Source organism: Zingiber officinale, chromosome 4B (genome assembly GCF_018446385.1).
Source record: "Zingiber officinale cultivar Zhangliang chromosome 4B, Zo_v1.1, whole genome shotgun sequence".
NCBI classification, from domain to species: Eukaryota; Viridiplantae; Streptophyta; class Magnoliopsida; order Zingiberales; family Zingiberaceae; genus Zingiber; species Zingiber officinale.
Genome location: NC_055993.1, coordinates 22,294,248 through 22,312,037, shown reverse-complemented (window position 1 = coordinate 22,312,037; position 17,790 = coordinate 22,294,248). Strand labels below are relative to the sequence as shown.

The window sequence follows — 17,790 nt, the reverse complement described above, 5'->3', positions numbered from 1 at the left end:
TTGTTTGCATACAGTAATATTTGTTCATTTGCATTTATGTAGGTTATTCATAAAAAGCAAAAAGAACGAACGATGCATTACAAATACCATCACAGACTGTCTCGCAAGGGTTACATCGGGTTAGAGGCTGAATTGGTAAGCTTCGAAGCATTGTATTTGTCATTTTCAAGCAAGTATTTAATATTATGTAACTAATCATTTTTGGAATTATAGAGGGAGAAAAAATTAATTGCTGAAAATGAGGAAGTTAATAGATCAATACTTTGGCGTAAAGCTCGCGAGGACAAATCTGGTAACATAACAAATATGGAAATAGCAGAAGTCGCTGAAAAAATTGTAAATATTTTTTATCTAATTTTCATATTGTCTTGCTAAATAATATTGGAATTTTTTGATTGATATGTTACAATCTCATATTGTAGGATGACTTGTTGGAAAAGAAAGTCAAAGGAGAGTTCAAATCTTCTGGGATGAATGATGTGTTAACTACTGCCTTAGGAAATCCAGAACATTATGGACGGGTTAGAGGCGTGGGAGGATGTGTAAAACCCCAACTCTACTTTAAAACTGCAAGAAAGAAAAGGGAATCAGTCCCAAAGGATTCGATCGATAACTTCAAAGAGCAATCAGAGGAGAATAAGAGCTTGAAGGCTGAAGTAGAGAAATTAAAGGCTCAACTTGCTCAGGTCATTGATAATCAAACTTGTGAGCCTGTGATATCAAACAAGTCCTCAAACATGAACGACCCAAAATGGAGAGATGATGTGGAGGTTTATGAATGTGGCACTTCAAACTTGGAGGTTCTATAATTCTTAATTTTATGTCAAAGTTATTTTTCTTTCAAATTCAGATATTTATATACAATTTCATGTTCTTAAAGGGGAAAAAATGTAACTTGGCTGTCAAGCAACGTGAAAATGTGGTGGCATATGGTACAATACTATCAGAAGGAGGCCCAAATATACTGATTCATCATGTTCCACTTGGGGAAGGGAATTTCAAGGTATCTATTGATGTTGTCTTAGATGAAGAAGCAGAGCTTCCAATCCCAATTCGGTCTGGACCAACAATCGTCAATGATGCTGTTGGAACAATTGTTGCTTGGCCTAAAGAGTTGGTAATTTTACCAACGAAGAAGGTACTTTCAATTTTCTTGAAAAGTTGGTATTGGAAAAAATCTTAATCATTTGAATACTCATTTGAATATTTTAACATATTGCAGAAGAATGTACAACATCAATCATTTGCTCCTTCGGATCTTCATGGTGATCAGGACAAGTACAAGGAAATTGAGAAAACTTTACCGATGGCATGCAAGTATATCTACTCGTATGTTATCAGATTGATGCCTAAAGATGAGAGCATACACATAGAATTTGATGAAGCTATGTTTGGGCGTCCTAAAAGTGTATGGTTGCTAAGAGAAGATATCTTACGCTTTATGGAGATGAAAGAGATAGGTGCCAGACACATTTTGGTTTACATGGGGTATGTTATGTGTTAAATACAATATTTGTTCACATGCTTTGCTTTGTTCTCAATATTTGTTCATATGTTTTTGCTTTGGTCTACATGGGGTATATTTAGATTTTTCATTACTTTGCCATTACCTTGCAATTAATACCTTGCAGTTACCTTTACAAATACATGAAGAAAGAAAATAGAGCTGAGTATGTGTCATTTGTGGATCCTGGTCACATACCTACATGCGGTGTGGGTGAAGAAGGTAGTAAATTATCACAACATATTGCTGCTCAGTTGGGAGCATCGAACAGGGATAGCATATGCTTCATCCCATATAACACTGGGTAAGATTTTAATTATTTATTTTTTTCCTACTACATGCTAGTCAATGCTATATTTTTTTTGTGCAGGTACCATTGGATCTTGACTATAATTAATGAAGACAAGAATATGATATATTTATTGGACTCTTTGAGTAATAGGAACCGAGATCATGCTTGGCAAACTATTGTGACCAAGTAAGTCATAACTTATGCTAATTTTGAATGCATTCAATTCATTATAGGTTGAAAAACTAATTTTCTATTTTTACATTGTAGTGGAGTCAAGATATACAATGCATCAAGGGGTATTTCAAAAGGACCAGGTTTTAAACAATTGACAGTATGTATTGTGACTATGTATTTAGACATCAATTAATAATTCTTATTATTTGGATTGTGACTTCTTGCATGACATTTTCAATTTCATTAGGGTAATCTTAAACAAAATGGTGGTGTTGAATGTGGATATTGTGTGATGCGGTACATGAAAGAGATAGTCTTAGATGAATATCCACAATTGGAGAGAAAGGTGAATTTCTTCTTTATGAAATATTTTCTTTATAAAATATTAAGTTATTTTTCATTGATCCTCAAATTTTTGTTAATGATTCAGTTTGCAGCATCAAAAAACAAACAGTATTACAATCAATCTCAGTATGATGAAGTCAGAAGTGAATGGAGCGAATTTGTCTATTTCTATGTGGGTGCCTAAGTGTAGGCTATGATATAAAGTTTAGATTGTATTTAGAGATTTATGGATACAAAAGTTTTTGGGTTATGCTTAAACATTTCTTTTATGAATACACTTTTGAATTGTATTTGAAAAATATTTGTGATATATTTGTTCAATTTTGGTGATGAAAATTATTGTGTTATAGCAAAATATTATGATATACACTTTTGTCAATTAAATTTGTATTGTAGTAAAATATAGTCAACTACTTCAATACTATAAATAAAAATGATGAAGTAATACAATACATAAGACTTCGGTATATTTAAATATTGTCGTAGTTTAAAAAAATATTTACTTTGTCACTGATTAAAATTGTTGAAGTCATTCGTATGTATTACTGCGGTAACATAAATTGTTGAAGTGTAGTAAAATATGCTTTCCTACTTCCATACTATGATGAAGTATTTCAATAACAATTACTTCGATCAAGCTAAAATATGCAGAAGTAATATTAACTATTTACTACACCATAATATAAACAATTGTGAAGTCATAACTTCTTTAAACTTCGTTAGACAATGTTACTTCTGCAGTAATATATCATCAACTACTTCGGTAATTTTACTGGTCTTGATGAAGTAATAAGGGTTTTTTACTTCGAAACCGGTCCGATTTTGAACCGGTTTTGAACCGGTGATAGACTTCGGTAATCATGTGCCGAAGTAAAAAAATAAACCTTTTACTTCACGTGCGTCTACTTCGGTAAATATCTACCTATTACTTCGGATAATATCCGAAGTCTATTATCGATTTTCACATAGTGAGAAGTTGTCGTCACCAAGATTGCATCAGCAGATAACCTGGCAGATCCTTTCACTAAGGCCCTTCCGGCGAAAGCTTTTGATCGGCATGTGGAGGGGATGAGAATCAGATGTATGGCAACAGATATGGCAGCTTAGTCTTTTAGTATAAGTGGGAGATTGTTAGAGTGTATACTAAAAGCCTAGCTTTGGTAAACATTTATTTTTGAAATAAAAGAATCACATTGGTCAATATCTGCATTTATTTGTTAAATGTAATTGTTCAATTAATTTATATAGTAGATAACATGGAGTGTGGTGTCACACTCAGAAGATCATGTTGTCGATTCTCTATAAATTATAAAAAGTTGCTCACGACTAAGATGGAAAGGAACAAACCATCAGAATAGTGTTAGTGTAATTAAGTATTAGTTTATCTTAACTAATAAATTACACTGATACACTTTAAGTGTATTGAGTAGGACCATTTATGTAAGTTCTTTTTGTACTGACTTAGTAAAAGAACTAGACCTTAGTTATTATGGAAGTGTGTGCTCTTAATCCTAATATAATAACTGTTGGAACCCCAAGGTTATTTTGGTGTGATCAACAAGTTAAGGTAGGTCCTGTTTGTTTTAACCTTGTGTCTGAGTGTGCAGGAGCTTAGGAACACAGGTAGTCGAGCGGAAGACGCAGCTAGCGAGAAGGACGGCACGCTGTGCGTCCGAGGGACGAGGCGCTGCAGAAGAGTACACCGGCGGACGAGAAGGAAGCGCGCTGTGGTTCCGAGGGACGAAAGCCGGAGCGGAAGATTGCTCGGGGAGCAAGAGACGCAACTAGCGAGAAGGTCGACGACCGAGGGACGAAGACTGCGGATGAGTATGCTGGCGGACGAGAAAGAAACACGCGGCAATTCCGAGGGACGAGAAGCTGGAGGGAAGCACGCTCGAGAAGACCGGAAGTTGGGTTCGGGTGAGCCCTATGCCGGATGGCAGAGATCATCCAAGTAAGCGGATCCGGAGCGGAAGACTCGGACCGAGAAGGGACTGAACTAGAGAAGAGCTCCCGGACGAAAAAGTCAACACTGTTGACTTTGGGCTCCGAGGCGCCCGGAACCCTTTCGGGCGCCCGGACCCTGATTTTGACTAGGATCGCGATTTACTCGATCTGAACGTTGGGGGATAAAGTTTTATCCCCCCAGGGCGCCCGGAACCCTTCCAGGCGCCCCGACCAAGGCTATAAATATAGTCTTGGTCCAGAAGCTTTGAATCAACTCAGTAATTAGCATTCCAAACACTTGTGCGCTCACTGTTCTAGTTTAGCTTCTGTTTTTGTGCTTTCACCGGTGTAAGAGGCTTCTCCGCCCGAAGGAGTTTTTAGTGCGATCACTTTCCTTGGATTAACAACCTCCCTGGTTGTAACCAAGTCAAACACGGTGCCTCGTTTCTTTCTTGTATTTCTGCTTAGCTAATTTTATACAAGTGTTAGTTTAAGAGTTCGAGAAGGGTTGCTTTTATTTTTTTTATAGGGCTATTCAACCCCCCCTTCTAGCCGACCCAACGGTCCTACAAGTGGTATCAGAGCCAAGGCGCTTCAGGAGGACTAACCGCCGAACGAAGCAACGAGATGGCCGGACCAAGCATTCACCCGTCGAAATTCGAAGGGGATTTTGCCACTTGGAAAAAACATATGCAGGTATTTCTTACAACAGATATTGAATTATTTTTAACAATGAAACTTGGTTTTCAAGCTCCAGAGGACAAGGAAATAGATAAATGGACAAAAAAGGAGCAGGCCGATTTCGTGGCGAACGGCAAAGCAGAGTACCATCTGCTGAGCGTTCTTCCACCTCAAGAAGTCAACAAGATTGGTAAATACAACTCTGCAAAGGAACTTTGGGAGAAGTTCCTCGAGATGCATGAAGGAACGTCCGAAGCAAAGCTCGCCAGAAGAGATCTGCTTCGTAATCAACTCACCAGCCTGCGACTTGGGAAAGACGAGTCAGTCACGCATCTACACTCGAGAATAAAAGAAATTATCATCGGACTTTCGAATCTCGGAGAAAAGGTAAGTAACCGAGATTCGCTCAGGTACGCTCTAAATTCCTTTCCTAGAAATACCAAATGGGCATCATTAGTAGATGCATTTTATATTTCTAAAGATTTAGAAAAGATTTCATTAGAAGAATTCTTTTCAACATTTGAAGTGCATGAGTCAAGATGTGCAGGAATGAAGGAGCATAAAAACAACGTCGCCCTCAAAGCCTCGAGAGACGAACCAGAATCGGAATCCTCTCTCGACGACGAGGAAATGGTAATGATGGTAAGAAGATTCAAGAAACTTTGTAAATCCAGATCTACTAACGATCCTCAGGGAAAGAAGAGAAGAACGATCCGCTGCTACCACTGCGACAAAGAAGGGCACGTCAAGGACAACTGCCCCAAGCTGAAGAACAAGGACAAGGAGAAGGGTAAGAAGCCTATCCAAAAGCGAAAGGCCCTAAAGGCGACGTGGGACGATACATCGTCCGAATCGGAAGTCGAAGCTTTCTTCGGACTCGCACTGATGGCGAGTCATCAAGACGACGACTACGATTCAAGCTCTTCCGAAATGAGCATCGAGAGCATCGATGAAGGGGGAGACACGTCAGAAGAAAGCAACAGCTCAGGAGGAGAAACGGACAACGAGATCGACAAGGTAAGTCAGGTACGATCTCTTCCTCCCGATAAAATGTTTAAGTTCGTTAAACTTTTAACAAAAGATTGCTGCAAATTAGAAAGTGAAAATAAAAATTTAAAAGTAATTCTAGCTAAGTCTTGTCCCTTAGAAGAATTAGATAAATTAAAACTAGCAAATGAAAAATTGAAACTTGAAAATGATGATTTGAAAATGCAAGTAGATAACTTGAGAAACCATGCATGTTCATCTAAAACTAATGTTAGAAGATTTAATAATTTAAATTGGTACTTTAAATATCACCCTGGACAAATTAGAAACATTTCAAGAAAATATGTTCCTAAAAACCTTTTAGTTAATCCAGTAGGCTGAAACCTATATTGGGTTCCGAAGTCATGCTTAAATTAATTTTAAAATTAAAATTAGCGCTTTAAGTGAGAAAATTAAACAAAGAATTCCTTTATGAGGCTTTGTCTAAGGAAGTGGTTGTTGCTCCAATAACCAAGAAGGTCTAGTGCCTCGCCACGACCTGGAAGCCAAAATATTGAAATAAATGTTTAATTAACTTACTAATGAAGCATTAATACAAGAATTAATTAGTGCTTGAAAAAGGTTATTCAAAATATTTTATTTCAAATTAGAAATTTACTTACTTAGAAATTTTTATGCCTAAGTCAATATTTTTTATAAAAAAAAAATACTTAAAAATGTAAGGATTTTTTAAATTAAATTTTTTTTGGATTTTTTTTATATACTTAGAAATATTCTCAAAAATCATTTTTTTTAAGTTAAGAACTTTTTTCTTGAAACTAGAAATCTCAGCTTAAATTACTTAGAAAAATTTTCTAAATCTCTTAAAAATTTAGAATTTTTTTTATACTTTTTCTAAGTCTTTAACCCTTAGATTGTTTTTTGGAACCCCATTTTTTTGTGATCAAAGAGGGAGAAGGGAAAGTATAAGTCTAGGGGGAGGTAGATAGATTTAATTTGATTTTATTTTTTCTATCTTTTTGCACTTAAATTGCAATTTAAGTTAATTTACTTAATTCTATTTTATGTCTATTTTTAACCCTAGCTTAACTTGGGTTGATCACACCAAAAAGGGGGAGATTGTTGGAACCCCAAGGTTATTTTGGTGTGATCAACAAGTTAAGGTAGGTCCTGTTTGTTTTAACCTTGTGTCTAAGTGTGCAGGAGCTTAGGAACACAGGTAGTCGAGCGGAAGACGCAGCTAGCAAGAAGGACGGCACGCTGTGCGTCCGAGGGACGAGGCGCTGCGGAAGAGTACACCGGCGGACGAGAAGGAAGCGCGCTGTGGTTCCGAGGGACGAAAGCCGGAGCGGAAGATTGCTCGGGGAGCAAGAGACGCAGCTAGCGAGAAGGTCGACAACCGAGGGACGAAGACTACGGATGAGTACGCTGGCGGATGAGAAGGAAACATGCGGCAATTCCGAGGGACGAGAAGCCGGAGGGAAGCACGCTCGAGAAGACCGGAAGTTGGGTTCGGGTGAGCCCTATTCCGGATGGCAGAGATCACCCAAGTAAGCGGATCCGGAGCAGAAGACCCGGACCGAGAAGGGACTGAACCAGAGAAGAGGTCCCGGACGAAAAAGTCAACGTTGTTGACTTTGGGCTCCGGGGCGCCCGGAGCCATCCGGGGTGCCCGGAACCCTTCCGAGCGCCCGGACCCTGATTTTGATCAGGATCGCGATTTATGCGATCTGAACGTTGGGGGATAAAGTTTTATCCCCCCAGGGCGCCCGGAACCCTTCCAGGCGCCCCGACCAAGGCTATAAATATAGCATTGGTCCAGAAGCTTTGAATCAACTCAGTAATTAGCATTCCAAACACTTGTGCGCTCACTGTTCTAGTTTAGCTTCTGTTTTTGTGCTTTCACCGGTGTAAGAGGCTTCTCCGCCCGAAGGAGTTTTTAGTGCGATCACTTTCCTTGGATTAACAACCTCCCCGGTTGTAACCAAGTCAAACACGGTGCCTCGTTTCTTTCTTGTATTTCTGCTTCGCTAATTTTATACAAGTGTTAGTTTAAGAGTTCGAAAAGGGTTGCTTTTGTTTTTTTTACAGGGCTATTCAACCCCCCCTTCTAGTCGGCCCAACGGTCTTACAATAACAAGCACATATATTTAATATTTATTTCTTTGACTTATCAAAGGGTGAGGTTTAGCTCGATAAATCAATATGCCCGATAAGTTGGGAAATTATATTACTTATAGTGTGTGTTGTTGATTATAGAAGGAATCTGTGTCCTAGTTATCTAGGTTGAGAATGTCCCCAAGAGGAGCTCATTAGGATTGTCATGTTAAACCCTGCAGGTGGACTTAGTCCGACATGACAATAAAGTTGAGTGGTACTACTCTTGGAGCTAGATATTAATTAAGTGAGTTGTCATTAACTTACTTAATTAGTGGGCATTCGTAATCTTAAACACAGGGAGACTAACACACTCATGATAAGAAGGAGCCCATAATGTAATTTGGGATTGGTGCGGTAGTACGATAATAACTTTCTAGTGGAATGAGTTATTATCGATGAACTTGAGTTGTGTGTTCAGGGCGAACACGGGATACTCAAGCTCATCGGAAGGCCAAAACCAATTTCTCCTCTAGGTCCCTGTCGTAACCTCATTATAGCCTCAAGTCCATCCAAATGTAAGGCTCTTCTTGGTGTCCAAGAAATGGGCCGGTCCAATGCTTGGTGACCAAGCAAGGGCCGGCCACATCCTCTTTATAGGGGTCGGCCCTATTGCTTGGTGACCAAGCATGTAGGGGTCGGCCAAGATTAATTCAAATAGAAGGGTTGTTTTAAATTTTTAAAATCTTCTCTTTGTAGAAAACTTTAAGTTTTAAAAGAGAGATTTTAATTTTTAAAACTTTCCTTATTTGAATTAGGCCACATGTTTTAATAGAGAGTTTTAAAAGTTTTAAAACTTTCCTTTTTTAACCATCCTCATGGTTTAAGAAAAAAAGGAAGATAAGTTTTAAAATTAAAATTTTCTATCACCATGTTAAAAAAGGAAATTTTATAAGAGAAGTTTTAAATTTTAAAACATGGTTTTAATTTTTAGAACTTTCCTTTTTTAACTCCTACTTTAGGAAAGAGAGCTTGTAAAATTTTATAAGAATTTTTCTTGTAAAATTTTATTAAAAAATAAAGATTCTTTTCCTCTTATGGGGGCCGACCATCCTTGCTTGGTGCCCAAGCAAGGTGGCCGGCCATGTTTAAAAAATAAAATCATCATCAATTAATTTTGGTGATTGATTTAATCAAGAGGAAAGAAAAGAAAAATTAAAAGGGAAAAGGAAAAGCTAGAGGAAGATTTTAATTTTTGTAAAAATTCTTCCCTTATTTGCCTTGGGCAACTAATATAAAAGAAGGGGCGGGCAGGCTTCATGAGACACAACTCTTATTCTTTTGCTTGGAGATCTCAAGTGGTCGGCCCCTCTCTCCCTTCTCTTTTCCCTTTTGCTCTCTTCTCCTTGGTGGTGGTGGTGGCCGGATTTTAGAAGAAGAGGAGGAAGCTTTTGGGTGGTGTTCATCTTGGAGGATCGTCGCCCACACGACGTCCAAGGCGAGGCGAGGAATATGGCAGAAGATCTCGAGGTCATTAGCTTACAAAGAGAAGGTATAACTAGTAATTTTCTTCCGCATCATACTAGTTATTTTCTTTGTAAGAATTCTAAATACAAGAGGCAATTAGATCTAGTTTTTCAAATTTATTTTTCGAGTTTGTGTTTTCTTCTTTTTTGAATTTGTGATTTGATTGTTCTTTTTGGTTAACCTAGAGTTATTTAAGGAAATTAAATATTAGCTTTCCTTAAAAGGCTTTGCCTAGGCGATGGTGGTTGCTCCCATATCCAAGAAGGTCATGTGCCTCATCATGCAGTCTTGGAAGCCAATTTTAGAAATTAATATTTATGTAATTAATAACTTAGGTAAATTTGAATCAATAGTGTTAAGTTCCGCTTGCGATTCAAATCTAAACCATTAAGAACAGATAAGTTAAATTTGAAATCAATGATATTAAGTTCCGTCTATGATTCCTAATTTAACTTCTAAAGAACACAATAGATTATTTAAGGAAAGGTTCGACACTTGTACCAAAATTTTTGTACAGTGGAATCGGTACGTTTTCCTAGGACTAACCAACATAAGTATCTTTAAACCTTAACTAAAACCTTAAAATTAAGCCTAGATTGCTCATCTCTTGAAGGAATGCCAAAACCCAACTTGGCATTTCTTTTACCCCTTTTCTATTTGTGACAATTGAAATTAAGAATTCAGTCCTCAAATATTTGTTTGGCACATATTACTCTCTTTAAGGATCAAACATTTAGATTGAGACTTGATTTTGCTCTTAATCCCTTAAGAACATACTAATATCTCAACTAGAGATTTCTTATCCTTTCTCCAAGTGTGCCAACTTACCTTTAATGTGATTTCTCAAGGTTTGGCACATTTTACTTTCTCAAAGAGTAAATGAAATCAAATTAAGGCTTAGATTCACCTTTAACCTTCTAAGAAAATGTCAAAACCCCAACTTGGCATTTCTTATCCTCTTCTAAATGTGTCTATTTAACTTAAGTTCAAATTCTTAAAGTTTGACACATTTTACTCTTCCAAAGAGTAAACATCTTACATTAGGACCTAGATTTTCCTTTAATTACCCTAAGAAAATACCAAAACCCCAATTTGGCATTTCTTATGTTTTCTCAATTGTGTCAATTTAATTCAACCATAATTTCTTAAGATTTGGCACATGTTACTCTTTCCAAGAATGACCATTTGGATTAAGATTTACATTTCCCTTAATTCCATAAGAAAATGCCGAATTCTAAATTTGGCATTACTTTTGCTTCTCAAGTGTGTCAATTTAACCTAATTTCAAATCCTCACACTTGGCACCTTTTTACCCTTCAAGGCTTAATCACATTTGATTAAAGCATGGGTTTTCTCTTAATTCCTTAAGAAAGTATCAAAATTCTAACTCAATTTTTCTTATGCTTTTCTTAAGTATGCCAATTTAGATTGAGTTCAACTCTTCAAATTTTAGCATATATATCACTCTTTCAAAGAGTAACCCTATAATCCTTTTCATTTTCAAAGGTTAACAATAATCTTGAAAATGCTCTCAAGTGTCAACTTTCCCAAGGTTGGGTTAACTACCTTTCCAAATGGAGTTGACACTCTCTAAACCCATTTAGGGTGTAGAGAATATGCTCCTAGGAACCCAAAACCTATTGGTGCTCCTTGGATGCTCTAGGTACTCACTAGGGATGACTTCCCTAGATACTTTCCTAAGGACCTTTCTAGGCTTTTTAGAAGCCTTGGTCACTTCTACTAGGTCAACTCTAGGGATTGCTTCCCTTGTAACATTCTTTGTGACTTTATTAGGCCTTTTTGGAGCCTTAGTCACCTTTACTAGATCAACTTTAGGGATGACCTCCCTTGTGATCCTCTTTGTGACTTTGTTAGACTTCTTAGAAGTTTTGGTCACATTGGTCTTGCCAAAAGAACCTTTAGGGATTCCTTCCCTAGTATCTTTGACTTGACCTCTAAACCTAGGGTTGGTCCCATAGCTATATGGAACTCTATGAAAGGAAGTCACATCCTTCTTGGCTTTAGGTTTGTAGCCCAAACCTCTATAGCCATTGGATGGCTCTTGTCTAGACTTTCCTAGGTTAAGTTCATTTTGACCCTTAAGCATATTTTCCATTTTTGCTAGGGTTCTTTCTAAGTTATCAAGTCTTGATCTCAAGACTTGGTTCTCCGTTATTAAATCCATAGATTTGGATTTTTCTTGACCTCTATGAGAATTTCTATATTTAGGCATATATCTATAATCCTTAGAGTTATTGCCTAAATTATTGTCTACATTCCTAACCTTAGGTGTGGTAGTTCTAGCATAAGGAGGAATATAATTTCCTTTAACATTATCATGCTTCCTATTTTCATGAAAATTTACATTAAAATGATAAGTGTTATTTCTAACATGTATTTTATCATGACTAAAAGGAATTGCACTATTAAAAGTTACCTTGGGTTTGCTTTTAGAGGCTCCCCCTAGATTTGTGCTTCCTCTAATCACCTTGGTTGACTTCTTCCCTTTAGGACATTGACTTCGGTAATGTTGTAACGCTCGAAAATTCTCAAAATTATTTTAGAAATATTCTATGATTTTTCTGGAATTTTAGGATATTTTTACAGAATTTTTAGAGTAGTAGAAGTAGCAAAAATAAATAGAATCGTAGAATAGCCTACGCGGGAATTGAACCCGAGACCTATTGAGTCCTATGACTTAAGGTGAACTCTAGTAACCAGGAGAATCCAGCAGGGCCGTGCTGAAAGGAAAGGAAACAATTTTATTTAAGTTAGAGTTGGGTGAATTAATTCCTTAATATAAATAGGGAATTAAGTGAGGATTTTTATTTTTATCGTGACTTACCTCTTCTCCTCAACCTAATCCCGCCGAACCTCCCTTCTCCCTCATCTCTCGGCACCAACCACAAGGAACCTAGGGTTCCGTTCCAAAGGCCCCAAGAACACCTTCCGGCGATAATTCCGGCACGAGGGCGTTCCTCTCCGTGAGAAGAGCACGTAGACGCAAGAGGATCGTCGAGGGAAGTGTCTCCACCGGAAAACTAGCGACTAGATTCGTAAGAAAACTAGCGCATGAGGTAAGAAACCCCTCACCTGCAGTATAAGTAGTTCTCGTGTGATTGCATGCTTTAGTTTAGTAGTATATGGATTTGTGGCACATAGGGTGTGCAACAGCGCACGCCAAGTGCCCGATAGTATGTTCAGCACCATTAAAATGTGACTTAGGTATTTTAATAGTTAGCTAAATGCGATAGAAGCATTTATTTAGTATATGTAGCTTTACTACAGCTTATATGGGACTACGGTCCAATGGGTGGACTCCCACAGTCGCCTCTAGGTTCAGATAACCTAGCTCTAGGTTCAGATAACCTAGAAATAGCAAGATAAGAAAATTTGGCTATAACCAGTATTTTATTTTAGTAGTGGCACTGTACTGGATCAGATATCCATTGGGTTGGGCTCCCACAGTCATCCCTAGGTTTAGATAACCTAGTAAACCCTACTAAATTTGGGACTTGCAAACCTGGGTCTAGATAGGGATGCGCGCATAGCAATTACAGTTGTCGGGCCCAAACAACAGCATGATTATTATTTTAATATATTTATGAAAATAGTTTTCAAAACTTCACAAATAGTTATGTGAATTCAGTACAGCTCTAGCATTAGTTAGAATTAGCTCAGCTCAGTTTTTGTATCAGTTTAGTTTCCTATTGATATAATATGATAGCTTATGTTAGCACTTGTTGCCATGACTAGTTTGTTTGTATGCCATGCTATGCCTTTACCTGTTCAGCATATATATTTCAAATAGCATGTTTTAAAAACATAAATTGCATCGTATGCATGTTTTAGTGAGGTAGATGGTTTCTTACTAAGCGTAAAGCTTACAGATACTTCTTTCCTTATACTGCAGATAAAGGTAAAGGAAAGATGGATTAGCGGAGGCTGGAGGTTAATGCGATGAAGATGTGTGTGGAAGGAACCTGGAATGAAGATCTTGGATAAATTAGCAAACTAAGACTTTAGTTTTATATAGTGTTATTTTCCGCATTTCTAGTTATTTTAATGCCTTGAATCGTGATAGACTTGCTTAGATTGTTAGTACTTATGCTCATAATCCTAGTTATGTGTTATTGGTATGTTCCCAGCTAATATAGAACTCTTGTAGGTGAGTTTGGCACGAAACAGTGCTGAAATCAGAGTTTTGCTGCGAAATCAGAAACCCCGATCGATCAGTGGATCGATTGGGGGCCCTCAATCGATCATCGGATCGATTGGGAGCCTGGTTCCGCGAACAGTAAGCTTCTAGATCGATCGGCCGATCGATCCAGTCGCATTCTATCGCAAACAGAGAGTTCAGGGATCGATTGTTCGATCGATCGGGAAATCGCTCCCGCGAACAGAGAGCTCTGGAATCGATCACTGGATCGATTGGCCAGTCTGGATCGATCAGCCGATCGATCCAGATTATTAACTCGAGCACAGTAGCTATCTGAATCGATCCATGGATCGATCCAACAGCTTGCAATCGATCGAGTTCAATCTGGATTGATTAGGAAGTTGGGTTTCGACCAAGAGACCTTGTAATTCAGCTTCTTGACCATAGGAGATGTAGGATATGCCATGTATACCTTATATTGCATCCCTTAGCACATGTAGTACCAAGAACTTGGATTAGCTTAGCAAGGTTTTAAATTGGTACAGTTTTCCGCACCTAGACTTAGTAATGGTCATGGATATAGCTTAGCACAGCATAATGTGACGGTCCGACCTTACAGCCTAGCCAGTAGAAGGCGGGTCGTCACAGAGTGGTATCAGAGCAGAAAGTTCCATACTTCCTACACACACATCAGCATTGAACCTGCAGCTTCCAAGTAAGAATATCTCTCACTTGTTATGTTTATGACTTTCATGTTTGTAGATAACTAAAGTATGCTTATCTGTAATAGTAACAAACATGATAGTATTAGCTATGTGACATGAACATTTAGTTATGTTGTACTTTGTTCCTTTAGAAATGGCAAGAGGACGCCCAGCTAGAAGGGCACCAGCTACTGAGCCCCAGCATGAGGCAGGCAGTTCAGTGCCTCCCCCAGATCTTACAGCAGTAGTGGCTCAGTTACAGAAATAGCTAGCAGAACAACAACAGGAGATAGCCACCTTAAAGGCTAATCAGCAGAATACTCCCACTGTCACCCCGGAACCAAACATAGCAACCCCAATAGTTATAGAGGTTCCACCAGTCCAGCCTACAGCACCAGTAGCCCCAGCAGCAGAGGCAAGGAGAGAAGCCTATCTGATCCAGTGGTAGAGAGTCAAGCCCGAGAACTTCTCAGGCACCAGTGAACCATGGGATGCTCAAGCCTGGTTCAAAACACTGGAGAGTACGATGGAGCTTCTGGACTGGCCAGAGCATGAAAAGGTGAAGTGCGCCTCCTTCTGCTTGACAGGAGATGCACGTATGTGGTGGGAGAGAATTAGAGAGAAGCGCCCAGTGAACCAGATGACATGGGCTAACTTCGAGAAAGAATTCTTCGAGGAGTTCTTTCACATGTGGGTCACAAACCGTCACTACGACGAGTTCACTGAGTTTCGTCAGGGCAACCTATCAGTTGAGGAAGCCGTGAAGAAATTCAATAGACTGGCTCGTCTATGCCCCGAACTAGTCAGCACAGAAAAAGAACGAGTTCGGTTGATGCTCAAGATGCTGAGGCCTGAAATAGCGATGAATGTGGCTGGCGGTGTTCATAGGCCACAAACCACCGAAGAACTAGTCAGCAGTGCTCTGACTACCGAGCACTACCAGAATAATATCAAGTAGCAGAAGCAAGTCCTCTCAGAGTCCAAAGGGCAAGGAGGCTCAGGTACTCAGAAACAACAGGGCCACATCTCTAACTGGAAAGGGAACTCCAGCAACAAGCGCAAACCAGGGAGTTACCCAAAGGGAGGACCAGCCAGCAAACAGCCTAGTTATCCCAAATGTGCTACTTGTGGGAAATTTCACCCAGGAGTTTGTTGCAAGGGCACACGAGGATGCTTTGAATGTGGACAGGAAGGGCATATGGCTAAGCAATGCCCGAACAAGACAAGTATTCCTCAACCACAGCCGATACAGTATGGAGGCCAGCCAGCACAGCTACATCAGATGCAGGCCATTTTAGATGGTCCACACATCAGTCAGGGCAGACTAGAAGCCCCTCCAACTACAACAAATGCGAGAATCTACTCCTTAACCAGAGAGGACGTAGCGAATGCCTTGACAATTGTTACAGGTCAGATCAATATTTTACAGCAAAGTACAACTATCTTATTCGATACTGGGGCAACCCATTCTTATGTATCTAGGGCATTTTCCGAAAAGTTAGCGATACCTCCAGAGGTACTCCGTGGTCAGTTTTTGACAACACTACCTTCAGGAGAAATTATGGCATCCACGCACTAGCTCAGAGCAGTGCCAGTCATTATAGCAGACAGAGAACTCTTTTGTGATCTGATAGTGCTAGACATGACTGATTACGATGTCATTTTTGGGATAGACTTTCTAATCAGATACGATGCCTCTATCGAGTGCCGTAAACAGAAAGTCATATTCCAACCTGAAGCAGGAGTACAATTTGAGTATAGTGGAGAACCGAAGAGAAAAGCGAAGAAATTTCTCTCAGCTCTGAAGGCACAGAAATTGTTAGATTCAGGATGCACGGGATTTTTAGCGCATGTAGTCAATGCCAGTCAGGACAAGGACCAACAGCTAGCAGATGTCCGAGTCGTATGTGGCTACCCAGCAGTCTTCCCTGAAGAGTTACCAGGCCTAGCACCAGACAAGGAGATTGAATTTGAGATAGAACCCATTCCCGGTACGAATCCTATCTCCAAAGCACCTTATCGCATGGCTCCAGCAGAACTAAAGGAACTTCAGGAGCAATTACAGGAGCTACTTGACAAGGGCTTCATACGTCCTAGTCACTCACCATGGGGAGCGCCTGTATTGTTCGTGAAGAAGAAGGACGGGAGCATGCGCCTGTGTATAGATTACCGGGCACTGAACCAAGTCACCATCAAGAACAGGTACCCTCTTCCCAGAATAGATGACCTGTTTGATCAGCTAAAGGGAGCCGCAGTGTTTTCTAAGATAGACCTCAGATCAGGTTATCATCAGGTGAAAGTTAAAGAAGGGGATATACCCAAGACAGCATTCAGGACTAGATACGGACACTACGAGTTCGTAGTCATGCCCTTTGGCGTGACAAATGCTCCAGCTACTTTCATGGACCTCATGAACAGAGTATTCAGGGATTACCTAGATAGATTTGTTATCGTGTTTATCGATGACATTCTTATCTATTCAAGAACTCAGGAAGAACACGTAGAGTACCTGAGAATAGTATTGCAGACCCTTCAGCAGAACCAGCTGTACGCCAAGTTCACGAAATGTGAATTTTGGTTAGATCAGGTGTCCTTCCTGGGTCACATCATCTCAAAGGATGGTATCATGGTAGACCCCAGTAAAATAGAAGCTGTGAGTAACTGGAAAAGACCTAAGAATACCGGTGAAATCAGAAGCTTTTTGGGACTAGCAGGTTATTATAGAAAGTTTGTAGAGGACTTCTCCAGAATAGCCTCCCCACTGACAGCTCTCACTAGGAAGAACAGAAAATTTCAGTGGACAGAGGACTGTGAGAACAGCTTCAGCGAGTTAAAAAGGAGATTGACCAGTGCTCCCATTTTGACTCTACCAGAAAACACAGACAGCTTTGATATTTATAGTGATGCCTCTAAATTGGGACTAGGAGCAGTACTGATGCAAAATGGCAAGGTGATCGCCTATGTCTCCAGACAACTCAAGGATTATGAGAGGAACTACCCTACTCATGACCTCGAACTCGCAGCAGTCGTGTTCGCTCTCAAAATTTGGAGACATTACTTATATGGAGCTCAGTGTAGAGTATATACAGATCATCAGAGTCTGAAGTACTTCTTCACTCAGAAGGATCTGAATATGCGACAGCGTAGATGGCTTGAGCTGGTCAAAGATTATGACATAGATATCCTCTACCATCCAGGAAAAGACAATAAGGTGGCAGACGCACTTAGCAGAAAGTCCGATGCTACCTTACTATCCCTAACAGCCATGTCACCGCCCCTACAAAAAGAGATCACAGATTTTGGTCTCGAACTTATAGTGGGACAGCTCTCTACTATGACATTAGCATCTACCCTGCTTGGTGACATCCAGACA

At 39.4% G+C, this 17,790-nt stretch overlaps 1 long non-coding RNA gene across 1 annotated transcript; it reads left to right on the top strand.

Annotated features, from left to right (window-relative positions):
- Window positions 1-2,070: 2,070 nt before the first annotated feature.
- LOC121977454 lies at window positions 2,071-2,548 on the top strand. The gene is made up of 3 exons (XR_006110841.1): window positions 2,071-2,127; window positions 2,218-2,316; window positions 2,401-2,548. It is a non-coding gene; the product is annotated as an uncharacterized LOC121977454 (long non-coding RNA).
- Window positions 2,549-17,790: the final 15,242 nt, after the last annotated feature.